The sequence below is a fragment of the Gavialis gangeticus genome, unplaced genomic scaffold (genome assembly GCF_001723915.1).
Source record: "Gavialis gangeticus isolate Ggan-Ray unplaced genomic scaffold, GavGan_comp1, whole genome shotgun sequence".
Classification (NCBI taxonomy): domain Eukaryota; kingdom Metazoa; phylum Chordata; order Crocodylia; family Gavialidae; genus Gavialis; species Gavialis gangeticus.
In genome coordinates this window covers 2,847,157-2,856,798 of record NW_017728973.1, presented here as the reverse complement: position 1 = coordinate 2,856,798, position 9,642 = coordinate 2,847,157, and positions in this window count along the sequence as shown.

Sequence of the window (9,642 nt, the reverse complement as noted above, 5' to 3'; positions counted from 1 at the left end):
GCTAGTTTTGACCTATAAGGCTCTAAATCACTTGGACCTGAGATACCTACAGGGCCACCACTGGTAGGGGGCAGTGATCTAGGTATGGCTATGCCTATGTTCACTATGACTATTTCCCACACTTCTGGGCTTTGCTGGTTGCTGCATGAGGCTGGGAGGGAAGTCCCCACCCTCCTCAAATTCCCCACCCTTGCTGTCACATTCATCAAGGTTGTTGTTTTGCTTTTTTTAAGCATTCTGCAGTCATTGGGCGTAAAGGCTGGGGATACTGACTGGCATCTGCCAGTGCTCCTGCTGGGACTTAATCCAGAGGTTCTTGGCTAAAGGGTCTCACCTGTCTAGTTAGGGTCAGACTGTTCACTATGTTTAGGGTCAGGAAGGAATTTTACCCCATGGTCATATTGGTACGGACTGTGGCAGTTTTTGCCTTCCTCTGTAGCAGGAGGGCATAGCCCTTTCCCTGGGATCTCTTGAGTGTACATTAACAACCTTCACAGCAGCAGGATGTTGCTTTACCTGTGGCAAATTAGGGTATTGCGTCTTATGTTGTGTCAGGGTTGACTGTATAGTTTTGCTAAGAGGTTAAACAGTGGATTTGTATAGGATGGCTTGGATAGGGATGGTTCTGCCTCAGGCAAGGGGTTGGATTAGATGACCTCTGGAGCTTCCTTCCAGCCCTGGTCTCTATGATTGCCTTCTCCCTTATACCGCATTGTGATCCCTAAGGTCAACTCAGAGCACCCTTCAAATACCATTCATAAACCAAGCAAAAACACATGGGAGGTCATTCTTAGTAATTCCTGTTCAGCTCTGGCACTCTTTCCCCCTTGAGGCCACCCAGAACCTGAGCATGGACATCTTTAGTAAGGGCTGTAAGACTTTTCTGTTGGGGCAGGCATCTACCAGGCAAGGTTAAGATCAGATATTGTTTAGGGGCCTTCCCTACATTAGTTTATCTTAACTTATAATCTCAATAGAATATTATTTTGTTTCTCCTATTTTGGTTTATCTTGTTTGCTTGGTTGATAAGTTGTTCTGCTGTCTTTTGTGAGTTGCCCTAAGCCGCCTTTGGGAAGGGTAGCATATACATCAAATAAATATATACATAAAAGGAAATTAAAGGCTTTGTCAGCCTGGCTTAGGGCAACTTTGCCACATTTAAATCAAATCTTACATTTTCCTTTCTTAGAATCTATATTGTGCTGTCACCTCATTGTATCCTGCAGCTAGGAGTGTGGGGGGGAATATTAAGTACACTGCCAGTGCTACTGGATTCTCTCTTCTGCTCTGTCTCTGTGCTTGGTCCATTTTTTAATAGCTACTTCCCCTTTCCCTTAGTTTCCCTGCTCATTAAGGATGGAGACAGCTATGCCACAAGACTATTAAGGCTTGGTGTTCATGTCCAATTCTCTAACAAATTAAATCTGGGAGCAATTATCCAGGGATTTCTCTTGCAGTTTTCCTGTGTCTAGTTTGAAAGAGCTGGAAAATGGGACATTCCACACACTGAAAGCATGACCACAAGTGCGTGAAATCAATTCTCGCTGGGCTGGGAATGTTCCCTACAGCAAATATGTGACTTGCACTGCCTATGACAGTGCTCGCAAAACATTGTGTGACACGCACATCAGTTCAGTGCTTATGAACGCTGATCTCTAAAGCAGGGGGACAAATAACTGGGCTGGGATCTATTTTAATGTGTCTCTTCTGGAAGTGTGAAGGAGGTCTGAAACAAGAGTCAGCAGGCTGTATCCCACCCACCAAGTGATTCCATCCAGCCAGTGAAGCTGGGATGTCAGTGGCAATTTGGTAGCAGGGGAAGTAGTGGCCAGAGTGACAGCAACAATTCAGTAGAGGCGGAGGGGAAAGCAGTGGTGGCTGGATCACAAATGGCACCCTACCTTTGAAGGAAGCTGGGCTGATCTTATCTGCAATTCCTAAAAGACTGCTAAACCCTGGTCTAGAAGGTTTTTATTAAGGTCTTGCTTTCCTGTGCTCTCAGCTTTATTTTTACCATAGAAATGCATGGTGGAAGAGAAGTGAGTTTAAGTTAGTTTAAAGTTCTAAGTGAAATCCTGGCTTCACTGAAGTCAATGGGAGTTTTGCCATCGGTTAGAACCATCATGCCAGTCTTTATCACCTAATGAATTTGTGGAATAGCACAATTACAGTGGTGTTATAGGGCATCTATACATGAGCATGGAGGCCGCACAGTGCATCGGAGCAGACTGACTTAATTGAGTCTGCTGGAGCATGGCAATTGTCACACTCCCAACAGTCTCCTGCGTCTCGTGTATCAGCGTTCCTGTGCTTAAAAATGGCAGCAGGGGTGTTTGAACTAAAGTTCGTCGAACAAGCTTTAGTTCAAGCACTCTCGCCACCATTTTTAAGTGTGGGGGCACTGATACAGGAAACATGGCAGCACTTTAATTAGAGTAGCTCTCTGAGCTGCTCTAATTAAAGTGCCACCCCCCCACCACTACCCCTGGACCAGGTGTAAAAGTGTCCATAGTGTTGTAGCCATGATGGCCCAGGAATTGTGAGAGGCAAGGATTTCTTAGAATGATATCTTTTATTGGACCAAATACACAGTTAGGATAGTATTAGACAAGCCTTCAAATGCAGGACATCAGGTCTTGTATTCAAAAGCATCTAACAGTTTAACTCTATCCTAAATATGCAGTTGGTCCAATAAAAGATATCATAAATATCACTATAAGAAATCCTTGCCTCTAGAATAACAAATACATGTTGTTTGGGGTTTGACACCCTTAAGTGTGAATGGCAAGCTCTGAATAAACAGCCTTCTGACATCCAAAAGAGCCACCAGCAAACTTGGTGGAGAGCAGATTTGAGGTGCCCTCATGTTTTGAAGGTGAAGGAGCAAGAAGGAAAGAAATCCTTTTGTGAGAAGCATTTCTGGGCCATCCTCCTGTACACATGTATATGCAAAGGGCATCAGCCCAATTAAAATAATTAAAAATAAGCACTGCAGGTTTTTAAATGAATTTTCTGGAAGTGTCTAAGAGTGATTTTCAGCATACCCATGTTTGTTTAGTTCTCACAAAATCTGTTTTCCTAGTTTCCAAGGTACTGGTCTGAGTGTTTTGGGCCTCAGTCACCCTCTAGCCACTTTGCTGGTCACAGTCATGCAGTCCTACCTCCTTGGTCACTGGCCTGTCTGCTGCCCTGTGCTGGACCATCCTGTGCCCCTTGCAGAGGATGGAGCTGCTGCCACAGCACAAGGCATGTGGTGGCAGGTCTGGATCAGGCACATGGCAGGAGCCAGAACTGTCACTGCTACCATGTGGAGCTGCTGCTGTTGCCACGTGCCCCTGACTGGAGCCAAAGCTGTCACCGCACACTTCGAGCTGGATCCATCCCACACCCTGTGGTGTGGACCCAGCCCTGGGCACGAGGTGAGCTCAAGACCCCTGGTTAGATCAGGATGTCCAGTTTGTGGCACAAGTGCTACAAATTAGATGCCCAGTGCCTGTGTGTGTGGGGCATGTGGCAGATTGGAGAAGGAACAAAAGCAAAGCAGCAGATTGGTGTTAGGAGCACAGGGCAGAGAGGATAAAGCAGAACAGCAGATCAGGAAGGGAAAGGTGATTGCAGTAGTACTCACAGAGGGCACAGGGCTTAACTTGTGGCTTGTTTGCCTAAAAGGTTGGCCCATGCTGCCTTAAATTAATGCAGTTTTGGGCTGCATTGCAGCTGTTCAAACACAAGAGGGAGCCACTTACACACCGCTCTGCTAACATTTCATCAGGGATTTGTAGGGTATAGAGTAACTCCTGGGTTTGTGAGCTGGGGGTTTTGAACTGATGCCGGGAATAAAGAGGGATGAAGGGCAGGGGACAGCAGTTCTTATTGCAAGAAGACAGTAAGGGATTCCCCAGCATTTCTCAGTTGTGGAATAAGGTTGAAAGATACTGGAGCTGATTGTTGTGTCCCTTCCAAACTCTCTAACTGAGACTGTCCTAGCAATGTTGAGTACGTTTAGGTTTGGCCAGGCTGAAAGCTCCCAAGATCATAGATTTCTGCAAACTTTGCAGATAGGGTCAGTACAGGCCCAGAATGACACTTCTGTCCTGAAAATGAGGAAGTAAAAAGCCAAAACTCTCTGGTTCACTTTTCAGTGGCAGCTAAGTACTGCAAGGGACCTTCAAGCAAAAATTGGTAACAGTAATGACAGCAACAGGCTTTTGACTCAGATCTGTGGAAAGGCTCATTTAACCCAGATATACAGCCTTAGAGACCAGTAATTGCAAAGCAATCTGTTTATGTTCCCTACGGGGAGATCAATCGATTGATCAGCATGAAGCACTAGGGCTCCCAGCACTTTGATAACTTTGTGGCCATTCAAATCCCATTTGATTTGGAAGCCAGGCAGGAAGGATTTTTATTCACGTAATGCCCCTGTTGGTCTGTGGTCAGCTGGAGCATGGCCCACTCAAGTTGGAGGAAGCTGTAAATCTCCTGTAATGAGCCAAAGTATGTGATAGTGTTGTTGGCACTTATCACAGAGGGGATATGATCACTCTTCATAAATCCATCAGGAGGTCAATGCCACAGAGAGTGATGAGCAATTGATGATCAAGGACAATGTTGGCACAAGAGCAAATGGAGCTGAAAAAATTTTGGCTGAAAATGCAAAGGCAGTTTCTAACCATCTGGGCAGTGAGGTGTTCCTAGCAGCCTTCTGGGAGGAGGAGGAATAGTGGAAGCAAACAACCAAGCTAGTTTGGAGCTGGAACCAGAGCCTTTTATGAATGGATTCATGACACAGCTGCTTGGGGGGACTGGACTTGGTGACCCAAGAAGGCCCTTCCAGCCCTATGTTCCTGTCTAGTGATACCTGAGTTAATTAGCTTAGCAGAGAGGACTTTGCTTGACTTCAGCTGCTGCCCAGCTCATGCCTCAGAGCTTAGACAAAACAGGGAGCTAACAAGATCCTGGACAAGATGATTTGTCTTGCAGCCTTTAAGATTAGGATAACACTGAGCCTCCTATCAAGGGCTGGGAACAGAGATGTTCCAGCCTCTATCTTCTATCCCAAGCTTTTTTTGAATCATCTGGCGTTGTCTGTACTCTGGAGTGGTCCCTGTGCGGATGCTAGGTCTGTATCCAGCCTTTTTGTTACATGAGCGCATTAACATTCCAGTTTAGTGAATCCCATTACAAATATCCCTTAAAGGAGGAAAATACTCTGACAGTAGGTAAAATCACAGGCTTTCAAAGAGATCTGGTCACAATCATAACACTGTAATATTGCCACAAGTGTCCTGATTTTGCCATGAAATTGTCCTGCCAATCCCCTCACCCCTTTAACTCGCTCTCTCTCAAAAGACACAAGTTCAGCCAGTTCCTTTCCAAGCATGCACTTGGTTTTCCCTGGCACATAGGGATTTCCAAGACAGGACATGCCAGTGGGTTGGCTTATCTGGCATCCTGCTTCCAGAGGTGGCCAGTACCTATGGTGAGGGATGGTGCTATTGGAGGCAGAGATCCAGCAGAGCACATGAACGGGTGGCTCGGGTGCTTCCACTGGTGGTGATGCATGCTGGAGTCACTCCAGCAGGAAGAACAGGACTGGGGGCAAGTGAGGAGCCAGTAGGAGGATGTCACAAATTCCAAGAACAAGGCAGCAAGAAAAACTCACTACTGCCAACAGCCTTTGCCTGGCCTCCTTCTCCCACAGGAAAATGGCCCCTCTCAGAAAAGAGATGTTTTAGCATTGGAATGATCTTCCTACCAGGTCCGCAGCCTCTTGGGGCTTGTTGAGTTTGAAGCTACAGGGCTCAACCCCACTCCCAGACATGGCATTGGTGTGGGCAGGTCACTGAGGCTACCCAGCTACAGGCAGCCCAGCAAATCACTGCCACTCATCTCCATGACCATCCCAGCATCCCATCACAGCCCTGGTTGTTTCCATTCTTAATGGCATCCTCAAACATGAACTTAACTTGATTGGACAAACAAGGAAAATCTAAAGTCCAGCATTGTCCTTGTCATGTGTACTCTAGAGAGCAGCAAAACAGCAGCACTTAAGAAAACACATGCAGTTGGGAGTCCCTCACAAACACAGTATGTGGGTTTGGGACAAGAGGCTCCCTTGAAAGGCGGATGGAGGGTTTCAGAATAAAGCAACCACATTTGTGCTCATCCTGTTGTGAGGGCGGGCAGGCAGGCAGGCAGCCCCTCAAAGGACAGGCTCCTTAATGGCTTCTCCAGCAGCAACTGGAATCTCAAGTTGGTCTCTATGGATTTGTAAGTGGAGCTGAAGGATGTTGCTTTACAAAGGAAGGCTGAGACACGCAGGAGTGAACAAAGGCTTGTGATGGAAAACAAAATGAAACTATGCTTGTGCATCCCTTTGAGGGTGAAACCCAGCTTTCCTCTGTCATAGTCTTCAAAGGGGCTTTTATCTGAAATGGTCCTCTCTTTCAGATAACCTGGGCTACTAATATAACTTATTAACCATATTGTTACCAACTCCATTCACCCACTACAGAGACAAGACTACAACCCCTCAATGATCAGGACCTCTTTTGTAAACTTAGGCACAATATGAGGTTACAGCTACAGTTTTCTTACTGATTACCCTTTAGACACAAAATTAAGGCACAGTTGGTGCATTTACATGAGACTCTTTACTCAAGATTGGCACAAATTACTGCACAGTAAGCATTAGCATCTACATGAGCAGCTGCTTACTGCACAATCATTTGCTCTAATCACAAGTAAATTTGCTACCTGTAATACAAGTAACAAATATACTCATGATTAGTTACTGCTCGGTACAGTATGTGTAGACAGCTGACTGGGAGCAAACCTGCTGCAGAGGCAGGCTCTGCCACTGGATCCCAGATGGGGACAATGTCCCCCTGCCCCAGCAAAGCTGGGGCTGGGAACAATCTCCCAGCCTGTTCCCAGCACCAACTTGGTGATCGCCACTGCTGAGCAAGGGCTGGGAGCTCCCTGCATGGAGAGAGTTCCTCACCCAGCCTGGAGCTGGCTGGGACCTGTCAGGAACAAGACAGGTCCCATCCAGCCCCGGGCTGTGTGGGGAAGTCTGCACATGCAGCCTGAAGGTGGCTGGAGACTGTCCCATTTCAGGCAGTTCCCAGCCAGCTCCAGGCTGCACATGCAGACTTGCCCGCGCAGCCCAGGGCTGGCCAGGACCTGCCCTGGTCAGGGGCAGGACCCAGCCTGATGCCCTGATCCAGCAATTGAGGCATGGAGCTTGGAAAGAGGTGCAGGGGAAGGGCAAGTCCCAGCCCCCTGCCCTGATCTGCCAGTGGGGCAGCTAGCAGTGAGTGCCTGACTGGGCAGGGAATCCCCACCCAGGCAGGGGCTTGCTGCTAGCTGCCCCACTGGTGGATCAGAGCAGGAGGCTGGGACCTGCCCCTCCCTTGCAGCTCTTTCCAAGCCCCTGCCCCTGACTGGGAACCAGGGCCAGGAGCTCTCTGCTGCCAGGACATGGGGACATTGTGCCCAGCCAGGCTCCAGTGGCAGAGCCTTCCCCAACTGCAAGCACCTCCTGGGGGCGGGGAGCAATCTCCCAGCCATTGGCGATGCATAGCGGGTACATAGCAGGTACAAGTGCACCCCCTGAGATTGGCAGTGCACCCCCTGAAAGAAATGCTGCTGATGCTGCCAGGGACACCTGCGGGCAATCGCTGCTTACCACCACCACCCCCCCACCTCCCCTTCCCTCTCCCACCGGCAATCACCACTGGCCACTGCCAACACTGGTGGTGGCGTCTGCAGGTGCTCGCCACTCCCTCCCACCCTTGCTGCCAACACCACCATGGCTGCCTGTGAGACCTCTCCGCTCGCTGCCATGGCCCTGCAGCCGCCACCACCACCACCACCTGCAGGCGGTCGCCATGCCCACCCCAGCCTCCGGGGGCATGCGTCGTTCATGCTTCCAGCCTCTGCCAAGAGACAGCTGTCTTCTGGCCCTGTGCTCTAGCCCCTGGGCTAGCACCCAGGGGGAGCCTAGGGCTTCCCCTGGGTGCTGGAGGGGGCCAGTGCAGGGCTGGAGGGGGCAGGAGCTGACTGCTGCCAGAAGCAGCAAATCTGCTCCTGCATCCCCACACCTGTAAATGCCTCCCCGGGGTCAGTTTACTTCAAAGTAATTTACTCTAAATTAAACCCACCCCACTCGAAATTAAACCCACCCCATTTGCATGCATAGACAAGCCCAATTAGACTTCTAATTATCACCACCCAGGTCAAAAAAGAGGCAAGATCAGCCTGACTTTTTATCGTCACACCCCAAAAGCACAAGAATACATATGCCTAGTTAGTTACAAGTTTTCACCTATCCTAGCTGGGGAGACGCAGGAAGGAAGTAGCTGAGGAGGGTCAGGTGAGACCCTGTCCGGTTCAGTTTGGTTTGCAGTTTCCTCTCCCTGCATGTCTCATTAGCTCAGACTGTGTGTTCTGGGGTTTGGCATATCACCATTTTGCAGTGTGGTTGGAAGCAGTAAGTCAGACATAACCAGGAGGGTTGGCGGGAGATGAAGAGTCTTACATCATACACTGGCCACTGCTGCCATGATACAAGCTGCTACCGCTGTGGTGCAAGCTCCCCAGGAGCAGCCATTCAAACACCCAGGGTTGGTGCCCCCCCCCTTATTCACCCCTAGTTATGCTACTGCAGTGAGTTATTCACAGGTGCTAAGCCTAGGTGATGCTCAGGGAGGGTGTCCCATCACACCCCGCTAGTTACACTGCTGCCTAGAAAACGCCTCACCTGGGTCAGTGTGTCTATATGAGTGGTGGGGGGAGCAGCAACCCTGCATGGATGAAGTGGATTATGTGATGTTATAACTCTGTAGACACCCCCTGATTGTGTTGTTTGAGAACAAATTGCATAACCCTTGGAACTGAGGCACCTGAAGGCCACTGTGCAGAACAAAACACTGGCTGGGTCTTGAACAAAGTGGATGGAAATGGGGCCCACACCTTCTTTAGCCTGATTCAACAATACATTAGCAATGAGGATGGCTCATTCCTATCTGACAGCTACTTGAAGTCCTGCATGGGCAGTAAGAGGTAGCCGTCTCTGCCCATCCCCTCATAGGAAAGATATCCATGTCACAGTCACTCACGCCTCAGCTGGCCTGTTTCCTGCAGCCTCACTGGTGAAGCTAAGCAGTGACCAGGTCCCAGATCTTTAACAAGCCCTTGAGGTTCATTCCAACTCTACCGTGAGGGATGCTGGTGGGAAAACTGGCCCATGTGATGTGATGTCATGAACCTGGGCAAGGCAATGGGCTTCTGCCCAGCAGCTCCCATGGTGATTAAGTGCCAGAGCAGCATATTTATGTCCTGCAGAGCAGGTGCTCTGTGGTTAGTGGGCTCTTAGTACCCTCTTGGGAACAACACCATGGTGCGCCATTCCTCATTGAATCTCCAAGCATTTGCATGGACATAAGCACCTGCCTCTCTGTCTTCCCTGTGCATTGATAGCCAGAGTCAACAAGGAAAGTCAACAGCTCAAGGAAAGACATTAAAAGAAAAAAACTACAATTTGAAAAGGTTGTTGGGGAATTAAAAAGCCATCTAGTGCCAAGTGCCCTTGAGGACCGGGGTTGGTGAGCAATACTGACCCCCCCCCCCCCCCCC